Source organism: Pristiophorus japonicus, unplaced genomic scaffold (genome assembly GCF_044704955.1).
Source record: "Pristiophorus japonicus isolate sPriJap1 unplaced genomic scaffold, sPriJap1.hap1 HAP1_SCAFFOLD_466, whole genome shotgun sequence".
NCBI classification, from domain to species: Eukaryota; Metazoa; Chordata; class Chondrichthyes; family Pristiophoridae; genus Pristiophorus; species Pristiophorus japonicus.
In genome coordinates this window covers 469,643-492,890 of record NW_027254370.1, presented here as the reverse complement: position 1 = coordinate 492,890, position 23,248 = coordinate 469,643, and the positions used below count along the sequence as shown (strand labels likewise).

Genomic DNA, 23,248 nt, shown 5'->3' with positions numbered 1-23,248 from the left:
GGTGGGGGGGAGTGAATGGACCGGGGGGGCGGGGGAGTGAATGGACCGAGGGTGGGGGGGGGGAGTGAATGGACCGAGGGTGGGGGGGGGGGGGGAGTGAATGGACCGAGGGTGGGGGGGGGGAGTGAATGGACCGAGGGTGTGGGGGGGGGGAGTGAATGGACCGAGGGTGGGGGGGGGAGTGAATGGACCGAGGGTGTGGGGGGGGGAGTGAATGGACGGGGGGGAAGTGAATGGACGAGGGGGGGGGGAGTGAATGGACCGAGGGTGTGGGGGGGGGAGTGAATGGACGAGGTGGGGGGGGAGTGAATGGACCGGGGGTGTGGGGGGGGGGAGTGAATGGACCGAGGGTGGGGGGGAGTGAATGGACGAGGGGGGGGGGGAGTGAATGGACCGGGGGTGTGGGGGGGGGGAGTGAATGGACGAGGTGGGGGGGGAGGGGCGGTGGACGAACCGAGGAGGGGAGGGGGAGTGCACCAGTTTTGAGATCCTGGGGAACACTCCGAGTGCTGGACTCTGTGTGCATGTTAAATGGGGTTAGTGAATCAGCGGGTGATTTACATCTTTAACATAACGTGGATGGGAGATGTAAGGGGCTGCCTGCTCCAATGGGGCGTGACTTCAGTAGCAGGAGGATGAAGGTGGCTCTGTCCTCACTCTGCTCCCTGCTGCTCACTGGCAACTGTTTTTTTTTATCATTAATAAATGTTTTCTTTTCTTTTGCAGGGTCAGGTGGGTTTCCCCGGGCAGCCGGGACCCTCGGTGAGTATCCCCGAATCCCTGGACCATCTCCAGCTCTGTGTAGCCCCTCCTCACACAGCAATCACCAGCTCGGTCAATGATTCCTCCACTGGGCAGATTCTTTAATGCTCATTATCTCTTTTGTGTCTGCTTTATTTTCAGGGGTCTGGATCCATCGGACCAGCTGTAAGTGCAACAGCTTTCAAGAAATCTCAGTTACTATCAGGCCAAATGTGGCTCATCGTGATGTTTGTCATTCTTTTAATTGGGGCTGAGTTTTAATTATTTCAGCCTGTGTTGTGTGGGGGGAGAGGTCGTGACCTGTGTTGTGTGGGGAGAGAGGTCGTGACCTGTGTTGTGTGGGGGGAGAGGTCGTGACCTGTGTTGTGTGGGGAGAGAGGTCGTAACCTGTGTTGTGTGGGGAGAGAGGTCGTGACCTGTGTTGTGTGGGGGGAGAGGTCGTGACCTGTGTTGTGTGGGGAGAGAGGTCGTAACCTGTGTTGTGTGGGTGAAGAGGTCGTGACCTGTGTTGTGTGGGGAGAGAGGTCGTGACCTGTGTTTGGGGGAGAAGTTGTGACCTTTTGCCGTGCATGTGATTTTTTTCCCGGATTCTATTTCCTGCCCAATGAAAGGTCGGGCGGAGCGGATTGAACAGTAACTTTCCGAAGGGAACTGGCTAATACTTGAAGTGGAAACGTGTGCCGGGCTGTGGGGAAAGAGCAGGAGTGAAACAAAAATCGTTCGACACTTGCCTTTGGCAGACTTTGCCGTGGGTGAATTGCAGTGTACCAGACATTTAAAGTGAGGCCCCTTCCTGACCGTAAAAACTCCCACAACACCTTTTTGAGGAAAAGCAGAGAGTTCTCCTGGTGTCACAACCAACGTTCCCCCCTCAACCCTCGACCCTCGACCAACGTTCCCCCCTCAACCCTGGACCAACGTTCCCCCTCTCGACCCTCGACCCTACCAACGTTCCCCCCTCGACCCTGGACCAACGTTCCCTCGACCCTGGACCAACGTTCCCCCCTCGACCCTCGACCAACGTTCCCCCAACGTTCCCCCCTCGACCCTCGACCAACGTTCCCCCCTCGACCCTCGACCAACGTTCCCCCCTCGACCCTCGACCAACGTTCCCCCCTCGACCCTCGACCAACGTTCCCCCCTCGACCCTCGACCAACGTTCCCCCCTCGACCCTCGACCAACGTTCCCCCCTCGACCCTCGACCAACGTTCCCCCCTCGACCCTCGACCAACGTTCCCCCCTCGACCCTCGACCAACGTTCCCCCCTCGACCCTCGACCAACGTTCCCCCCTCGACCCTCGACCCTCGACCAACGTTCCCCCCTCGACCCTCGACCAACGTTCCCCCTCGACCCTCGACCAACGTTCCCCCCTCGACCCTCGACCCTGGACCAACGTTCCCCCTCGACCCTCGACCAACGTTCCCCCCGACCTCGACCAACGTTCCCCCCTCGACCCTCGACCAACGTTCCCCCCTCGCTCGACCAACGTTACGCCCTCGACCCTGGACCAACGTTCCCCCCTCGACCCTCGACCAACGTTCCCCCCTCGACCCTCGACCAACGTTCCCCCCCTCGCCCCTCGACCCTCGCCAACGTTCCCCGACCTCGACCCTCGACCAACGTTCCCCCCTCGACCCTCGACCAACGTTCCCCGCCCTCGACCCTCGACCAACGTTCCCCCCTCGACCCTCGACCAACGTTCCCCCTCGACCCTCGACCAACGTTCCCCCCTCGACCCTCGACCAACGTTCCCCCTCGACCCTCGACCAACATTCCCCCCTCGACCCTCGACCAACGTTCCCCCCTCGACCCTCGACCAACGTTCCCCCCTCGACCCTCGACCAACGTTCCCCCCTCGACCCTCGACAACGTTCCCCCTCGACCCTCGACCAACGTTCCCCCCTCGACCCTCGACCCTTTGACCCATGTTCCCCCCTCGACCCTCGACCAACGTTCCCCCCTCGACCCTCCGACCAACGTTCCCCCCTCGACCCTCGACCAACGTTCCCCCCTCGACCCTCGACCCTTGACCCACGTTCCCCCCTCGACCCTCGACCAACGTTCCCCCCTCGACCCTCGACCAACGTTCCCCCCTCGACCCTCGACCAACGTTCCCCCCTCGACCCTCGACCAACGTTCCCCCTCGACCCTCGACCAACGTTCCCCTCGACGCTCGACCAACGTTCCCCCCTCGACCCTCGACCAACGTTCCTCCCTCGACCCTCGACCAACGTTCCCCCCTCGACCCTCGACCAACGTTCCCCCCTCGACCCTCGACCAACGTTCCCCCCTCGACCCTCGACCAACGTTCCCCCCTCGACCCTCGACCAACGTTCCCCCCTCGACCCTCGACCAACGTTCCCCCCTCGACCCTCGACCAACGTTCCCCCCTCGACCCTCGACCAACGTTCCCCTGACCTCGACAACGTTCCCCCTCGACCCTCGACCAACGTTCCCCCCTCGACCCTCGACCAACGTTCCCCCCTCGACCCTCGACCAACGTTCCCCCCTCGACCCTCGACCAACGTTCCCCCCTCGACCCTCGACCAACGTTCCCCCCTCGACCCTCGACCAACGTTCCCCCCCCTCAACCCTCGACCAACGTTCCCCCTCGACCCTCGACCAACGTTCCCCCCTCGACCCTCGACCAACGTTCCCCCCTCGACCCTCGACCAACGTTCCCCCCTCGACCCTCGACCAACGTTCCCCCCTCGACCCTCGACCAACGTTCCCCCTCGACCCTCGACCAACGTTCCCCCCTCGACCCTCGACCAACGTTCCCCCCTCGACCCTCGACCAACATTCCCCCCTCGACCCTCGACCAACGTTCCCCCCTCGACCCTCGACCAACGTTCCCCCCTCGACCCTCGACCAACGTTCCCCCCTCGACCCTCGACCAACGTTCCCCCCTCGACCCTCGACCAACGTTCCCCCCTCGACCCTCGACCAACGTTCCCCCCTCGACCCTCGACCAACGTTCCCCCCTCGACCCTCGACCAACGTTCCCCCCTCGACCCTCGACCCTTGACCCATGTTCCCCCCTCGACCCTCGACCAACGTTCCCCCTTGACCCTCGACCAACGTTCCCCCCTCGACCCTCGACCAACGTTCCCCCCTCGACCCTCGACCCTTGACCCACGTTCCCCCCTCGACCCTCGACCAACGTTCCCCCCTCGACCCTCGACCAACGTTCCCCCCTCGACCCTCGACCAACGTTCCCCCCTCGACCCTCGACCAACGTTCCTCCCTCGACCCTCGACCAACGTTCTCCCCTCGACCCTCGAACAACGTTCCCCCCTCGACCCTCGACCAACGTTCCCCCCTCGACCCTCGACCAACGTTCCCCCCTCAACCCTCGACCCTGGACCAACGTTCCCCCCTCGACCCTCGACCAACATTCCCCCCTCGACCCTCGACCAACATTCCCCCCTCGACCCTCGACCAACATTCCCCCTTCGACCCTCGACCAACGTTCCCCCCTCAACCCTCGACCCTGGACCAACGTTCCCCCCTCGACCCTCGACCAACATTCCCCCCTCGACCCTCGACCAACATTCCCCCCTCGACCCTCGACCAACATTCCCCCTTCGACCCTGGACCAACATTCCCCCCTCGACCCTCGACCAACATTCCCCCCTCGACCCTCGACCAACATTCCCCCCTCGACCCTCGACCAACATTCCCCCTTCGACCCTCGACCAACATTCCCCCCTCGACCCTCGACCAACGTTCCCCCCTCGACCCTCGACCAACGTTCCCCCCTCGACCCTCGACCAACGTTCCCCCCTCGACCCTCGACCAACGTTCCCCCCTCGACCCTCGACCAACGTTCCCCCCTCGACCCTCGACCCTTGACCCATGTTCCCCCCTCGACCCTCGACCAACGTTCCCCCCTTGACCCTCGACCAACGTTCCCCCCTCGACCCTCGACCAACGTTCCCCCCTCGACCCTCGACCCTTGACCCACGTTCCCCCCTCGACCCTCGACCAACGTTCCCCCCTCGACCCTCGACCAACGTTCCCCCCTCGACCCTCGACCAACGTTCCCCCCTCGACCCTCGACCAACGTTCCTCCCTCGACCCTCGACCAACGTTCTCCCCTCGACCCTCGACCAACGTTCCCCCCTCGACCCTCGACCAACGTTCCCCCCTCGACCCTCGACCAACGTTCCCCCCTCGACCCTCGACCAACGTTCCCCCCTCGACCCTCGACCAACGTTCTCCCCTCGACCCTCGACCAACGTTCCCCCCTCGACCCTCGACCAACGTTCCCCCCTCGACCCTCGACCAACGTTCCTCCCTCGACCCTCGACCAACGTTCCCCCCTCGACCCTCGACCAACGTTCCCCCCTCGACCCTCGACCAACGTTCCCCCCTCGACCCTCGACCAACGTTCCCCCCTCGACCCTCGACCAACGTTCCCCCCTCGACCCTCGACCAACGTTCCCCCCTCGACCCTCGACCAACGTTCCCCCCTCGACCCTCGACTAACGTTCCCCCCTTGACCTTCGACCAGCGTTCCTCCCTCGACCTTCGACCAACATTCCTCCCTCGACCCTTGACCCTCGACCAATGTTCCTCGACCCTCGACCTTCCCTTGACTAAGGTAACCAAAATAAATTAAACAAATTAATGACAATTTATATCATTGCTGTTTGGCGGTTCTTGTATAGAATGTAGAGCACAGAAACAGGCCATTTGGCCCAACTGCTTTATGCTCCACACAAGCCTAAATTCATATTCCCTGACCAGGAATCAAAGCGGGTCTCAGCACTGAAAGTGCAAATCCACACACTGGCCCATCAGGAGCACTGCCCTCTGCTCATCTCTCATTCGATTAGCATCGTGATTCAGAGCTTGAGATATTGGTATACTTGGTATTGCTGATCTCTTTCTTATGTAGCTGTGCCTTACCTGACTCGATTGAAAAATATAATGAAACAGCTAGGTTTGAATGGGCTGCAAACCGTTACACAGCCCATGAAAAACCTGCACTTCAAAAGTATTTCTTTACATGGAGATTGAACTGTCCTCAAACTCCGGACAGATTTAGTGTCGAATTCTCCTGCTGCGTGAATTTGCTTTGAGGGGTTATCATATGCTCGAGCTCCTGTTTATACCCAATCTCGGCCCGCCCGGAGCAGCGTGTGGGCAGTTGTTGTATGATACAATCAGGACATGCGGCAGGGGAATCCTATCGGAAGTGATGAGGATGTAGACATCAGGGCCAGACAGGATTGGATTGCTGTGATTTAGCTCTGGTAAAAGGCGAGCTCTGTAACCTTCTCTCATTGTCTGAAGGGTCCCGCTGGTCCCATCGGCCTTCCTGGAGAAATTGGGCGTCCGGGAGCTAAAGTAAGTGATATTGAAATAATCAATTCCGGTCTGCTCCTGAACTGTTTAACATGATGACAGTGATTCAAAGTCTTGTTGCCACAACTGACATTTAGGAAGAGTAATATATTCCTTATTCTGTGCTGTACACAGGAGCTGCATAATTTTTTTCATTCACTCTTGGGATGTGGGCGTCACTGGCAAGGCTGGTATTTATTGCCCATCATTAGTTGCCCCTAAGAAGTTGGTTCAGGAGCTTTGCATGGCACGAGCACCTGTCGGGAGTTCAGGTTTGGAAGTCTGTTGTCGACGTTCTAGCAACATCATCTTCCATCCATCAAACTGAACGGTGTGTGAGTGCACAAACTGGGCAGGTTGACCCAAGTGCCCAAATTCCCAATAGGCACTCCCATTGTGCCACATTCTCTGGTGACATAGAAATAGAAACAAATAAAATAGGTGCAGGAGTAGGCCATTCGGCCCTTCTAGCCTGCACCGCCATTCAATGAGTTCATGGCTGAACATGCAACTTCAGTACCCCATTCCTGCTTTCTCACCATACCCCTTGATCCCCCTAGTAGTAAGGACTACATCTAACTCTTTTTTGAATATATTTAGTGAATTGGCCTCAACAACTTTCTGTGGTCGAGAATTCCACAGGTTCACCACTCTCTGGGTGAAGAAGTTCCTCCTCATCTCGGTCCTAAATGGCTTACCCCTTATCCTTAGACTGTGACCCCTGGTTCTGGACTTCCCCAACATTGGGAACATTCTTCCTGCATCTAACCTGTTGTTAGATCTCTTAATTTCCATTGAAATACGAACTCCGATGGTAGTTTTAACTTTTTAATCTTGGCAGAGAGCAACAATCTGCTGGCTGATTGCCAGTTCCTTTGTCTTACTGAGACACATGGTCAAAATGGCTGTATTTTATACCGGGTTCAATTTACAGAAAAGAACTCGCCTTCTTTGACCTTATTGGCGCACTACCCAAGGTCCGAAAATGTCAAGTTGATTGATGACTTAACGCAATGTGGCTGAAATGCATGTAGCATCTCTGACTTGTTGTCTGTGAATTTTCATAGCCTGTCTAAATGCAGCCTGTTTGAATTCTCTATCAATCCCTCGTTTGATTCTTTCACAAACTGAATCATAAAACTTCAGGTATCACTGGTTAAACATTCTACAAAATAATTTCATACATGTTAATAGAGTTTCCTTCTAAAATTTGTTGATGTGTTTCGCCACATGTCCGGACTAGTAGCTTCCACACAAATTTACACCAACCCGAGTTCCATCGTGGCCATAATGGAAGTCTGGTTTTAGTAGGTTAATTAACCTTATTCCAATTTAATCCAAATCAATATCTTAATTCAACCAGTAAACAACCTTTCCTTAAGCATTACATACCCCTGTGCCACGTACAGACGGTCTGCTGGGACCTGCAAGGTGTCTCACATGCGGGACAGTAGCTACAGCCGCCTGGTCGCAACAACATTTAATCAACATAAACAAACAATATAAAAGTAAAAGGTATTTACATGTAATTCCCTTGTGACCCTACTATTTCCCTTTGGTGCAGAGGGTCGGCTAGAAGAAGTAGGCAAATGCCTAGAATACCTACAATCAATAATACAGTAAATTCATACATTTTCGCGGAAAGTAATTGTCCTTATTAGATTTCAGCTTCAGTTACGGGTGCTCGTTTAACGTGTGAAGCGTGGATCCAGGCTTTCTTTCCTTGGACTTTAACAGCTGCCTGGGTGATCAATAACACTTGATAAGGTCCCTCCCACTTGGCACCCAAAGGTTCTTTATGCAACTTTTTCACATAGACCCAGACTCCCGGGATGATGTCGTGTCCTCCTTCGCGTGGATTACCCCAAGCTGCCGATACCTGTCGAGAAACAGAACTAATAGCATTGGATAGGATCTGACAGTATGATAACAAAGTGTCACTCATTAAGTGAACATCAGCTTTCTGTAAATCGATAGTTCCTGGCAGCGACAAGGGTCTTCCTGTTATAATTTCAAATGGGCTTAGACCTGTAGTTCTGTTCGGGGTTGCCCTAATGCTACATAGCACTATTGGTAGTGCCTGGGGCCATGGTGTTCCTTCTTGGTGATATTTGGCAAGCTGTTGTTTCAGAGTTCGATTCATTCGCTCTACTTGTCCTGATGATTGTGGATGATAAGGACAGTGTAAATCCCACGTAATGTTCAGTAACCTACAGACTTCTTGGCAGACAGCACCTGTGAAGTGTGTTCCCTAATCTGAGTCAATGCTACTCGGGACTCCCCATCGGGGAATGTAATCCTTACACAAGACCTTTGCAGTGTGATTGGCTGTGGCTCTTTTAGTTGGGACAGCTTCTACCCATCTAGAGAATCTGTCGACCATGACAAGAATGTTAGTGTATCCTTGGCATGAAGGAAGAGATATATAATCAACCTGCAGATGCTGGAATGGTCCGACAGGGGCAGGGGGCCTCAGTTGGGGCATTACCGTGATGGGTCCAGAATTATTTTTCTGGCAGACCACACAGCGGTCTGCTACCAGCTGGGCATGTTTTTTAAATCCCCGACCCCACCAGCTTTTCTGGAACCGTGCCGTCATCTGTTGTGAGGCCAAGTGTCCCCACGAGTGGATCTGTTGGGCTAAAAAAGGCATAAGCGCTTGTGGCGTGACTGGCTTGTCGGTAACTCTTTGCCTCCAGACACCATCTTCACATAGCTTAATTCCTGCCTCAATCCATGTCCATTTTTCCTCTTGGGAGCACTCGCCTTGCATTGTTTGAAGGTCTCGTGTCAGAGTCCTGAGTGCTTTCTATCTGCACACCTGTGTTGGTTCTTCTGGGGGAACGCCCTGTGAGGCGGCATCTTGAGCTGCCTGGTCGGCTAGGGCATTTCCCTGTGTTTCCGTGGTATTTTCCTTGGTATGGGCCTTGCACTTCAGGATGGACACTTCCTGAGGTAATTGTATGGCCTCCAGTACGTCTCGGACTTCTTTTCCATTTCGGATAGGTGTACCAGCAGCAGTGAGGAATCCTCTTTTCCGCCATAACAGACCAAAGTCGTGAGCGACTCCAAAAGCATAACGCGAATCTGTGTAGACATTAGCTGTCTGTCCTTCTGCTATTCGACATGCTTCTGACAGGGCCCATAACTCGGCCTGTTGTGCTGACGTTCCTGAGGGTAAACATCCTTTTACCACTTCCTCATATAAGGTTGTAACTGCCCATCCTGCTTTTCTGGTACCATTGTCCACAAAGGAGGAACCATCTGTAAACAGGATGAGGTCTGGGTTGTGCAGAGGCTCCTCTGCTGCTAAGGCTGCTTCTTCTGTTTCTTTTAAAATCTCCACGCAGTCATGCTCTTCACATTCTCCCCCCTCTTGCTCCCTCGATTCTGACATCGGGAGCATAGTTGCGGGATTAACCGGGCCGGCCCGGACAATATGGAGATTAGGAGCTTCCAAAACTGCTGTCCAGCGGGTCCATCTAGCTGCCGTCACCTGAGACATTCTATTCATAGACAGCAAAGCGTGTACGGTGTGGGGACACTTGACAATCAGCTTTTGGTCGAAGACTAGACCCGCAGTGGTCATTACTGCTCGACATGTAGCTTCCATGGCCCTTAGGCAACTTCCCCATCCGAGGGCTACCGCATCCAGTTTTGCCGAATAATAGCCAATAGGTCTTTGCCGATCCCCATGTTCTTGTGTCAGTATAGCTGTCATATATCCTTCTTTCTCATGGACAAACAGGGTAAATGGCTTACCACTGTCGGGGATTCCCAGAGCCGGTGCCGAAAACAAAGCCTTTTTCAAACTCAGGAAGGCCTCTTGCTGTTCCTTAGTGAGGGTGATGGCTTCTTTAGAGGCACGTTTCCCCTTTAAAATATAATTCAGTGGCTGAGCAAGCTGTGTGAAGGAGTCAATCCAATTTCTGTTAAAGTTACACAATCCCAAAAAAGACTTTAGTTCCTGAATAGTGGTGGGTCTTTTAGCAGCCCGAATGGCTGCAGTTCTATCCTGGGTAAGTTCTCTCTTTCCTTGTGAAATCTTTTGTCCCAGGTATACAACCTCTTCTTGGGATATTTGTGCTTTGTCGATGCTGGTTTTATGTCCTTTCAGCCGAAGGTAATCCAGCAAAGCTCGTAAATCTTGTTCATGCTGTTCTTCCGTGTTTGAAGCTAGCAGGATATCGTCGACATATTGGATGACTGTGGATGACAGGGGAGGTAACTCTCGCAAATGGCTTTGTAAAGCCATGTGGAATACCATAGGGCTGTTGTGGAAACCCTGCGGTAACCGGGTCCAAGTATACTGTTGTCCTTGGACCGTGAAACCAAACCACTGTCGAACCTCCGGTGCCAGAGGCACCGACCAAAATCCGTTGGCCATATCTATAACCAAGAAATATTTATGTTCCGGTTTGAGGGCATTAAAAATGGTGGAGGGATCTGCGACCAAAGGAGCTTTTTGATCAATACACTGGTTCGCTTTCCTATAATCGACAGCCAAACGCCAAGTCGCATTAGATTTCTGTACCGGCCACACGGGGCTATTGGAGGAGATATGCGTTTTAATAAGCACCCCTTGTTTCTCCAATTGCTGAATAGCCGGTAAGATTCCCGGATGGCAGTTGGACTGATGGGATACTGTTTCGTGCATGGAGGCTTGATCCCGGTAAATGACGCAGGCTCCATCTGGAGTAGGCCACAATCGTTCTTATCTTTAGCCCATATCGGGTGTTCCTTCAATTCTTCTTTCTTCAAAGTTCTAATTGACCATGTCACCCGACCATCCTCGAAATGCAACGATGAATCTATTTGGATTAGAACGTCCATTCCCAAAAGGGGTTGATCTACTGGGCCTATCCAGACCGGCGTGGTTAGTTCATGTGGACCCAGCCTATAAGTATCGGTGTTGTCCTTTTAATTTCCATTTTATGGCCCCCAACTCCATAGGCTGTACGTGCCCTACCATCCAACGGCAAAAAGACTCCATATTGTAGGGGTAAGCATGTTAATCCCTGTGTCTCAAAGACAGTCCACATCCTTATCGCCCACCCTCACAGTTATATATAGCCCATCTCCCCTTCGTTGTATTAGTGCGATGAGGGGGGCCAGGGTGGGCTCTGATCGTTTTTTGCTATCCCAAGTAACTCCTTCTGTTGTTGTATTGTCAGTCGCTTAAATGCTTCTATGAGGTCGTTATCTTGTGACAAGTCTGGTTTGTTGGCTGAATTGTATCCCTGGCTGCGTCCTCTTCCCCGGCCACGACCTTGCTGTTTTGCCCTGCACGTCTTGGCCCAGTGACCTTCTCTCCCACAATAATGACATTTTCCGGGTAATCTTCCTAATAACTGTTTATCGGAATCCTGGGATTTCCATCCCATAGTCTGCACAGCTCGGACTTTAGCTCCCATATCCCGATCTAATTGGTTACATCGATCCACCAATGCTGCAAAGGTAGTTCCTCTACCTTCCCAGTCCGGTAACACTACCTTAAGCATTTTGGACAGTTCTGGCTTTAGACCTGCCACGAAAGCTGCTTTCAGGGGTCCAAACACTTGTTCACCCATTTCCTCATCCGTATTATTCATACCCGAATGTTCTAGCCACATGCATCTAAACCGCTCGTCATACTCCAGGACCTCCTCTGTTCCTTTCTGTTGGCAGGCTGCAATTTTTCCCCAGTCTGTCTTAGCTGGACTGAAGGCTTGCAGCCAGTGTTTAATCGCCTCCCATCCTGCGTCTAATTCTTGCTCATCCTGCCCCAAAGCTTCTTCTACCTTGTCGTGCAATTTTCTTCCCTGTGTTTTTGGCACCATTATGGTCAAAATTTGCACTCCGTCCCAGGGATGAAGTTGATATACATTTCTTAAGCGATCCAATTGGTCCCACGTTTTTACGCCCCCTTTCTTTGGACTGGGCAATTCCTTGGACCAATTATCAATTTTCTCTGGGTCTGCCGGATCATGAACTAAGTATTTTTCGTACACCCTTTTCCTCGTTTTTTTGGTTCCGCCCTCATCCGCAGTCTCTTCTGATTTGACTCCAACTCGTCTTTGTTTAAACGGGGCAAAGCGCACCCTTAATTGGTCATCGTCCAACCCTGTATCGTCGGATTCAGAATCCGTATCTATTCCTCGGTCGTGTCTTCGGGTTTGCGCTTTTAATTTATCCAAACATGGGTACCCTGGGAATTGACCAATATATTTTCCTTTTCCTATTACTGTCTCTTGACCTAATGATTTTTTCCATTCTTTAATTTCACCTTTAAGATCTTTAACTTCCGCTTCCAGCTTTTCAAGTTCAAGCTTTTTCTGTCGCAGCTGCGCACAAACTGCTTGCAATTGATCCTTTGTACTGGTCAGTTCTCCATCACGTTGGGAACGCATTATAATTTCATTCCGCTTTCGAATCTGGCCCATAACCGCTAGGGACCATCTAGTTCGTTCTTTATTTTTCATACGGGTCGTTTTTCCCCAGACCCTTTTAATCTCGTCCAAGGACCATTGTCTTCTGGAGGTTCCGTACTTTTGTTCGATCTTAATACAGGTTTTAGATAAGTCGAATTGTTGCTCTATGTATTCTTTCAACTGTTCGATAATTAAATCTAGCGAAACTTCAGGTGGTGCTTGCCCACATTTAACAGTTGTAGGCAATTCTTTGTTCTTATCTCCTGCTGCCATTTCTTTACTGGGGTCTCGAGGCGGAGGCTTTTAGCCGATCAATAGGTCGGTGATTAATTAACTAACACACCGCCGAAGTTTAGACGTCTATGGGACCTCGAGCCGACTACCAACCGGAGGGTTCGCAAACCGGAGGCTTTCGGAATCGCGTAGAAGGAGAGGCGAATTTAGACTTTTGACCGAGGACTTTTAAAAAAAAAAAGAGGTGTCCTTACCTCAATATGTAGGTCCGATGTCCAAAATTCAGTTTCTTTCCTCAGCGATCCTGTTCGCAGCGCCAAAATTGTTAGATCTCTTAATTTCCATTGAAATACGAACTCCGATGGTAGTTTAAACTTTTTAATCTTGGCAGAGAGCAACAATCTGCTGGCTGATTGCCAGTTCCTTTGTCTTACTGAGACACATGGTCAAAATGGCTGTATTTTATACCGGGTTCAATTTACAGAAAAGAACTCGCCTTCTTTGACCTTATTGGCTCACTACCCAAGGTCCGAAAATGTCAAGTTGATTGATGACTTAACGCAATGTGGCTGAAATGCATGTAGCATCTCTGACTTGTCTGTGAATTTTCACAGCCTGTCTAAATGCAGCCTGTTTGAATTCTCTATCACCCGTCTCAACCCATCAGAATTTTAAACGTTTCTATGAGGTCCCCTCTCATTCTTCTGAACTCCAGTGAATACAAGCCCAGTTGATCCAGTCTTTCTTGATAGGTCAGTCCCACCATCCCGGGAATCAGTCTGGTGAACCTTCACTGCACTCCCTCAATAGCAAGAATGTCCTTCCTCAGGTTAGGAGACCAAAACTGTACACAATACTCCAGGTGTGGCCTCACCAATGCCCTGTACAACTGTAGCAACACCTCCCTGCCCCTGTACTCAAATCCCCTCGCTATGAAGGCCAACATGCCATTTGCTTTCTTAACCGCCTGCTGTACCTGCATGCCAACCTTCAATGACTGATGTACTATGACACCCAGGTCTCATTGCACCTCCCCTTTTCCTAATCTGTCACCATTCAGATAATAGTCTGTCTCTCTGTTTTTACCACCAAAGTGGATAACCTCACATTTATCCACATTATACTTCATCTGCCATGCATTTGCCAACTCACCTAACCTATCCAAGTCGCTCTGCAGCCTCATAGCATCCTCCTCGCAGCTTACACTGCCACCTAACTTAATGTCATCTGCAAATTTGGAGATACTACATTTAATCCCCTCGTCTAAATCATTAATGTACAGTGTAAACAGCTGGGGCCCCAGCACAGAACCTTGCGGTACCCCACTAGTCACCGCCTGCCATTCTGAAAAGTACCCATTTACTCCTACTCTTTGCTTCCTGTCTGACAACCAGTTCTCAATCCACGTCAGCACACTACCACCAATCCCATGTGCTTTAACTTTGCACATTAATCTCTTGTGTGGGATCTTGTCGAAAGCCTTCTGAAAGTCCAAATATACCACATCAACTGGTTCTCCCTTGTCCACTCTACTGGAAACATCCTCAAAAAATTCCAGAAGATTTGTCAAGCATGATTTCCCTTTCACAAATCCATGCTGACTTGGACCTATCATGTGACCTCTTTCCAAATGCGCTGCTATGACATCCTTAATAATTGATTCCATCATTTTACCCACTACCGATGTCAGGCTTACCGGTCTATAATTCCCTGTTTTCTCTCTCCCTCCTTTTTTTAAAAGTGGGGTTACATTGGCTACCCTCCACTCGATAGGAACTGATCAAGAGTCAATGGAATGTTGGAAAATGACTGTCAATGCATGTGCTATTTCCAAGGCCACCTCCTTAAGTATTCTGGGATGCAGTCCATCAGGCCCTGGGGATTTATCGGCCTTCAATCCCATTAATTTCCCCAACACAATTTCCCGACTAATAAGGATTTCCCTCAGTTCCTTACTAGATCCTCTGACCCCTCTTATATCCGGAAGGTTGTTTGTGTCCTCCTTAGTGAATACCGAACCAAAGTACTTGTTCAATTGGTCCGCCATTTCTTTGTTCCCCGTTATGACTTCCCCTGATTCTACGTTTGTCTTTACTAACTTTTTTCTCTTTACATATCTATAGAAACTTTTGCAATCCGTCTTAATGTTCCCTGCAAGCTTCTTCTCGTACTCCATTTTCCCTGCCCTAATCAAACCCTTTGTCCTCCTCTGCTGAGTTCTAAATTTCTCCCAGTCCCCGGGTTCACTGCTATTTTTGGCCAATTTGTATGCCAGCTCTAAAGCATACAATGTACATGTCCCCTTGTGCTGTACTGTTACCAGATCTTTGCCAATGTTGGTCTGGAATCAGCTGTCGGAAAATCCACAAGAATAGCCCAGGGAGATTCCCTCGTTCTCCTGCCCTTGGGAAAATGCCTGGTTCCTCCATGGTGAGTTGGGGAATCCTGGTCCCAACACACTGTCCTATGACACATGTTCTGGTCAGCAATATACCCAGAAACATCTGTTTAATACCTCATAAAGTGTACAAGCTGCTGCAAGCGCAGCCTTGGATATGTGATCTCACTGACTCTGGTATGACAAGTAAAAACTGTTTTTCAAAATGAAGATAAAAACCTAAGAACCAGGAGCAGGAGTGGGCAATTCGGCTCCTCGAGCCGGCTCCGCCATTCAGTGAGATCATGGCTGCTCTACCTCCATTCCACCTTCCTGCATTGTCCCCATATCCCTTCATTCCCTTTGTTCCCAAACATCTATCGATCTTGGCCTTGAATATACTGAAGGACTGAGCCTCCACAGCCCTCTGGGGCAGAGAATTCCAAAGCTTCACAATCCTTTGAGTGAAGAACTTTCTCCTCATCTCGGTCCTAAATGGCTGACCCTTTATTCTGTGACTGTGACCTCATCACAAATGAGTTTTTTAAAATAAATTCCTCCACTACCTATCCCAGATCAACTTGTCTACCTTACACAACCTTGACTTGCTTCCTGGTCCATGTTTTTCCCTTCTGTATATTGAACAATTTGAGCCTTCCCAACCATTCCCTGTGGTCACACTCCTCTCTCAGCACTGCCTCAGAACGCACTGCAATATTCCACCGTTACTTCCTTACAACTTCGTGTTCTTTGTTGTCCAATGCCTCTCCTTAGATGGTGTGACTTTACCCGTCTCTATCTGAACATGAAGACCCTTCTCGACAGACTGCCTCCACCTGTCTCTATCCAATCTGGTACCAGTGCCATTCTCCATGTAATACTGTCACAGATACAGCTCGACCAGCAGCAGTGACTTCACAAGATGCAACGTAGTAGTGTTGGTGACGAGTCATTGCAGTCACTCTCTGTCAATGACAGCCCCAGACACAAAGCCCGCAGTGGTGGAGATCTTTGGTAACCAGAGCTCGAAAGTCACCGTGATCGTCCCGAGCTCATTGCCCTCAACATATCTCATGTCTCAGATTACCCATCTGCTGCATCCCAAAATGTTACGTCCTACCGAGAATCTACCGAGTATTCTTCACTATCCGACTGCTGCCCAACTAACCCCAAACGATTCACCCCCCACAGTCTGCCCTCCTTGGGACAACACAGTACACACTCAGGCCGCTTCCCATCAATCCGTGCTTCTGCCCTTCTGTTCCAGGGTCACTGCCCCCCCACACAGTCCCCTCCCCCACACTGCCCCCCCACACAGTCCCCTCCCCCACACTGCCCCCCCACACAGTCCCCTCCCCCACACTGCCCCCCCACACAGTCCCCTCCCCCACACTGCCCCCCCACACAGTCCCCTCCCCCACACTGCCCCCCCCCACACTGCCCCCGCACACTGCCCCCCCACACTGCCCCCCCCACACAGTCCCCCCCTCACACTGCCCCCCCCACACAGTCCCCTCCCCCACACTGCCCCCCCACACAGTCCCCTCCCCCACACTGCCCCCCCACACAGTCCCCTCCCCCACACTGCCCCCCCCCACACTGCCCCCGCACACTGCCCCCCCACACTGCCCCCCCCTCACACTGCCCCCCCCACACAGTCCCCTCCCCCACACTGCCCCCCCCCACACTGCCCCCCCACACAGTCCCCTCCCCCACACTGCCCCCCCACACAGTCCCCTCCCCCACACTGCCCCCCCCCACACTGCCCCCCCACACTGCCCCCCCCTCACACTGCCCCCCCCACACAGTCCCCTCCCCCACACTGCCCCCCCCCACACTGCCCCCCCACACAGTCCCCTCCCCCACACTGCCCCCCCCCACACTGCCCCCGCACACTGCCCCCCCACACTGCCCCCCCCACACAGTCCCCTCCCCCACACTGCCCCCCCCCACACTGCCCCCCCACACTGCCCCCCCACACTGCCCCCCCACACTGCCCCCCCCACACAGTCCCCCCCCACACTGCCCCCCCACACTGCCCCCCCCACACTGCCCCCCCACACTGCCCCCCCACACTGCCCCCCCACACTGCCCCCCCCACACAGTCCCCCCCCACACTGCCCCCCCACACTGCCCCCCCACACTGCCCCCCCCACACTGCCCCCCCACACTGCCCCCCCCACACAGTCCCCCCCCCACACTGCCCCCCCACACTGCCCCCCCCACACTGCCCCCCCACACTGCCCCCCCACACAGTCCCCCCCCACACTGCCCCCCACACTGTCCCCTCCCCCACACTGCCCCCCCACTCAGTCCCCTCCCCCACACTGCTCCCCCCACACAGTCCCCTCCCCCACACTGCCCCCCCCACACTGCCCCCCCACACTGCCCCCCCCACACTGCCCCCCCCACACAGTATCCTCCCCCACACTGCCCCCCCACCCACACTGTCCCCCCCCACACTGTCCCCCCCCACACAGTCCCCTCCCCCACACTGCCCCCCCCCCATACTCCCCCCCCTCGTACTGCCCCCCACTGACTGTGCCCGGGTGTGTGGATTGCTCTCACTGCCTGGGGCCCTGCACAGCAGGCCGCATGTTCACCCTGCTACACTGCCTGTTCCTTCATAGCTTCCCTGCACTTATCTGTTCTGTGTTCAGCTCTTTCCTGCTGTACACCTCAACTCTGCTCGATCCAACTAACTAACTCTCCTACCCACTCCCTACCATATCATCAACACTGCTCTCCCCATCCCTGCTCCGTACTCTTGTCCATATACTACTGGGTTCTCCTCTACCCAGCGTTTATTATAAACACAATTCTATCCTAATGTATGCATCCTTACACTGCATTTATTCTATTCTATCCTTGTCTGTTTTATTGAATCATCAAATATAGAAATTTCCTCCATAGTCACAGACCATTCAGCCCAACAGGTCTGTGTCTGTGTGTTTCTCCAAATGAGCACCCAGTCTAATCCCACTCTCCCCCTCACTCCCTGCACCCATTAATACCCCACCCAGTCTAATCCCACTCTCCCCCTCACTCCCTGCACCCTTTAATACCCCACCCAGTCTAATCCCACTCTCCCCCTCACTCCCCGCACACTTTAATACCCCACCCAGTCTAATCCCACTCTCCCCCTCACTCCCCATACCTTTTAATATCCCATCCAGTCTAATCCCACTCTTCCCCTCACTCCCTGCATCCTTTAATATCCCTCCCAGTCTAATCCCACTCTCCCCCTCACTCCCTGCACCCTTTAATATCCCTCCCAGCCTAATCTCACTCTTCCCTCACTCCCTGTACCCTTCATTATCCCACCCAGTCTAATCCCACTCTCCCCTCACTCCCCGCACCCTTTAATATCCCACCCAGTCTAATCCCACTCTCACCCTCACTCCCTGCACCCTTTAATATTCCACCCAGTCTAATCCCATGGCATATAATACAACCCATTGTTACCTCTGCTTTCCATCCAGCAGATGGGTCATTTCCACAACAACGATCCATACCTTCTGCCACAGAGACAGGATTGTTACCATTGAGTCAAGGCTCATTCCTATCTCATCGTTGCCTTTCATATTCATGATAGTCTCTCGCAGTCAGCTCTTAAATTCCTCAGCTTGAGTTAAAACAAGCTCTAACTTTTCGCATTTCTCCGTAACTGTGACCCCTCAACCTCAATAACAGCCGCACCTTTTCCACTGTATTTATCTCCATCCTATAATGGGCTACCCCAAACTGCACACTGTATTCCAACTGAGGCTGAACTGCGGTCTTGTACAAATTCACCTCCTTGCTTTTATAATCTATCTTTCCAGACACAACACCAGGGCAACAGTTGGCTTTTTATGGCCTCACTGCTTTTATCTTAACCTTCCTGACAATATTGTCTTCTGCCCATCCTTATTGTACACTCTTTTACCCAGTTCTTACTTCTACTAAAGTGCTTTAAGATGCCCTGAGGTCGTGAAAGGTGCTATATAAATGCATCTTTCCTTTTGATTTCTACTCCACTTAACTTCATCACATTATTCTACTCCCCCTTCTGCTCTTCTACGTTACACTATATTATCTTACCCTTCCCCAGATTGCATTCTTTAACTCATCTCTACTCCCATCCCCCTACTCCCATACCTTTCCCGACCCTCCCATCACTCCTGTGTTGTAACACTCCCCGTTCTACCCTTGACCATCCAACACCATTGCACTCGCCCACATCACAAACTATTTGCCCCTTCCCATCAGACACCGTGTCCTTTCCGACCCTGTGCTGCTGACGTGCCCGCCCCCCCCACATTCTCCACCACAATTCTCTCCTCTACCAATTGGTAGACGTTTGCTGAACCAAGCATTTGGAGGGTTGAGGCGGGGTTGTGTGCTGAGCTACAATGGATGTGTTTATTTTACAGGGAACCACAGGACAGATTGGACCAATGGGCAGGCCGGGGCCACAAGGTCAACAGGTGCGTCATTCTCAATAACCAGGAACATCTTTACAAATGCTGCTTCATTCTGCAAACCCAAGCCTTTATTTTCGAACATGAAGGTGACTGATAACCATCAGTGCTTGTCGGCTGTGGGACTGTTGCAGGATTCCATGAGAACTGTGATACTGTAGTCAGGAATAAAGCAAACCCGGGACTGAGTCACAGGCTACAACAGAATTAAAGAATTCATGTGGTTTAACAGATACCCGGGAGTGAGTTACAGGCTGGAATCTAATCAAGGGGTTCGGGGGATTTATATATAGAATAACAGATACCCGGGAGTGAGTTACAGGCTGGAATCTAATCGAGGGGTTCGGGGGGTTTATATATAGAATAACATATACCCGGGAGTGAGTTACAGGCTGGAATCTAATCGAGGAGTTCGGGGGTTTATATATAGAATAACAGATACCCGGGAGTGAGTTACAGGCTGGAATCTAATCGAGGAGTTCGGGGGGGTTTATATATAGAATAACAGATACCCGGGAGTGAGTTACAGGCTGGAATCTAATCGAGGGGTTCGGGGGATTTATATATAGAATAACAGATACCCGGGAGTGAGTTACAGGCTGGAATCTAATCGAGGAGTTCGGGGGGTTTATATATAGAATAACAGATACCCGGGAGTGAGTTCCAGGCTGGAATCTAATCGAGGGGTTCGGGGGTTTATATATAGAATAACAGATACCCGGGAGTGAGTTACAGGCTGGAATCTAATCGAGGAGTTCGGGGGGTTTATATATAGAATAACAGATACCCGGGAGTGAGTTCCAGGCTGGAATCTAATCGAGGGGTTCGGGAGTTTATATATAGAATAACAGATACCTGGGAGTGAGTTACAGACTGGAATCTAATCGAGGGGTTCAGGGGTTTATATATAGAATAACAGATACCCAGGGGTGAGGTACAGGCTGGAATCTAATTGAGGGGTTCGGGGAAGTTATATACAGACTAACAGACACGCTGGAGTGAGTTACAGGCTGGAATCTAATCGAGGAGTTCGGGTGGTTTATATATAGAATAACAGATACCCGGGAGTGAGTTCCAGGCTGGAATCTAATCGAGGGGTTTGGGAGGTTTTTATATAGAATAACAGATACCCGGGAGTGAGTTACAGGCTGAAATCTAATCGAGGAGTTCGGGGGTTTATATATAGACTAACAGACACGCTGGAGTGAGTTTCAGACTGAAATCTAATCGAGGGGTTCTTGGGGTTTATATATAGAATAACAGATACCTGGGAGTGAGTTACAGGCTGGAATCTAATCGAGTGGTTTGGGAGGTTTTTATATAGAATAACAGATACCCGGGAGTATGTTACAGGCTGGAATCTAATCAAGGAGTTCGGGGGTTTATATATAGAATAACGGATACCCGGGAGTGAGTGACAGGCTGGAATCTAATCGAGGTGTTCGGGAGGTGTATATATAGAATAACGGATACCCGGGAGTGAGTTACAGGCTGGCATCTAATCGAGGGATTTGGGGGGGTGCATATATAGAATAACAGATACCCCAGAGTGAGTTACAGGCTGGAATCTAATCGAGGGGTTCGGGGGGTTTATAGATACAATAACAGACACTCTGGAGTGAGTTACAGTCTGGAATCTAATCGAGTGGTTCAGGGTTTTTTTATGCAGAATAACAGATACCCGGTAGTAAGTTACAGGCTGGAATCTAATCGAGGAGTTCGGGGGTTTATATATAGAATAACGGATACCCGGGAGTGAGTTACAGGCTGGAATCTAATCGAGGGTTTCGGGGAAGTTATATACAGACTAACAGACACGCTGGAGTGAGTTTCAGACTGGAATCTAATCGAGGGGTTCAGGGGTTTATATATAAAATAACATACCCCAGAGTGAGTTACAGAATGGAATCTTATCAAGGGGTTCGGGGGGATTATATATAGAATAACAGATACCCGGGAGTAAGTTCCAGGCTGGAATCTAATCAAGGGGTTCGGGGGATTTATATATAGAATAACAGATACCCGGGAGTGAGTTACAGGCTCGAATCTAATCGAGGAGTTTGGGGGGTTTATATATAGAATAACAGATATCCGGGAGTGAGTTCCAGGCTGGAATCTAATCGAGGGGTTCGGGGGTTTATATATAGACTAACAGATACCCGGGAGTGAGTTCCAGGCTGGAATCTAATCGAGGGATTCGGGGGAGTTATATACAGACTAACAGACACGCTGGAGTGAGTTTCAGACTGGAATCTAATCGAGGGGTTCAGGGGTTTATATATAAAATAACAGATACCCCAGAGTGAGTTACAGAATGAAATCTAATCGATGGGTTCGGGTGGTTTATACATAGAATAACAGATACACGGGAGTGAGTTACAGGCTGGAATCTAATCGAGGGATTCGGGTGGTTTATACATTGAATAACAGATACCCGGGAGTGAGTTACTGGCTGGAATCCAATGGAGGGGTTCGGGCGGTGTATATATAGAATAACGGATACCCGGGAGTGAGTTACAGGCTGGAATCTAATCGAGAGCTTCTGTGGGAATTATATATAGATTAACAGATACCAGGGAGTGAGTTACAGGCTGGAATCTAATCGAGGGGTTCGGGAGGTGAATATATAGAATAACGGATACCCGGGAGTGAGTTACAGGCTGGCATCTAATCGAGCGATTTGGGGGGATTTATAAAAGAATAACAGATACCTCAGAGTGAGTTACAGGCTGGAATCTAATCGAGGGGCTCGGGGGGTTTATATATACAATAACAGACACGCTGGAGTGAGTTACAGATTGGAATCTAATCGAGGGGTTCGGGGGGTTTATATATAGAATAACAGATACCCGAGAGTGAGTTACAGTCTGGAATCTAATCGGGGGGTTCGGGGGGTTTATATATAGAATAACAGATACCCGGGAGTGAGTTACAGTTTGGAATCTAATCGAGAGGTTCGGGGGTTTATATATAGAATAACAGATACCCGGGAGTGAGTTACAGGCTGGAATCTAATCGAGTGCTTCGGGGGGATTTATATATAGAATAACAGATACCCAGGAGTGAGTTACAGGCTGGCATCTAATCGAGGGTTTTGTGGGGGTTTATATATTGAATAACAGATACCCCAGAGTGAGTTACAGGCTGGAATCTAATCGAGGGGTTCGGGGGGTTTATATATACAATAACAGACACGCTGGAGTGAGTTACAGGCTGGAATCTAATCGAGGTGTTTGGGGGGCTTATATATAGAATAACAGATACCTGGGAGTGAGTTACAGGCTGGAATCTAATCGAGGAGTTCGGGGGTTTATATATAGAATAACAGATACCTGGAGTGAGTTACAGACTGGAATCTAATCGAGGAGTTTGGGGGTTTATATATAGACTAACAGATACCCGGGGGTGAGTGACAGGCTGGAATCTAATCGAGGAGTTCGGGTTTTTTTTATATAGAATAACAGATACCCGCGAGTGAGTTACAGGCTGGAATCGAATCGAGGTGTTCGGGGAAGTTATATACAGACTAACAGACACGCTGGAGTGAGTTTCAGACTGGAATGTAATCAAGGGGTTGTTGGGGTTTATATATAGAATAAAAGATACCTGGGAGTGTGTTACAGACTGGAATCTAATCGAGTGGTTTGG

General features: G+C 51.4%; 1 long non-coding RNA gene across 1 annotated transcript in view; it reads left to right on the top strand.

Annotated features, from left to right (window-relative positions):
• The first annotated feature begins 726 nt into the window (after nt 1–726).
• The window catches only part of LOC139252421 (uncharacterized), a 372,936-nt gene continuing 350,414 nt past the window's right edge, over nt 727–23,248 (top strand). The window contains exons 1-4 of the long non-coding RNA XR_011591482.1: nt 727–762; nt 904–927; nt 6,066–6,119; nt 19,553–19,606. This is a non-coding gene — a long non-coding RNA (uncharacterized lncRNA). The remainder of the gene's footprint in view (nt 763–903; nt 928–6,065; nt 6,120–19,552; nt 19,607–23,248) is intronic.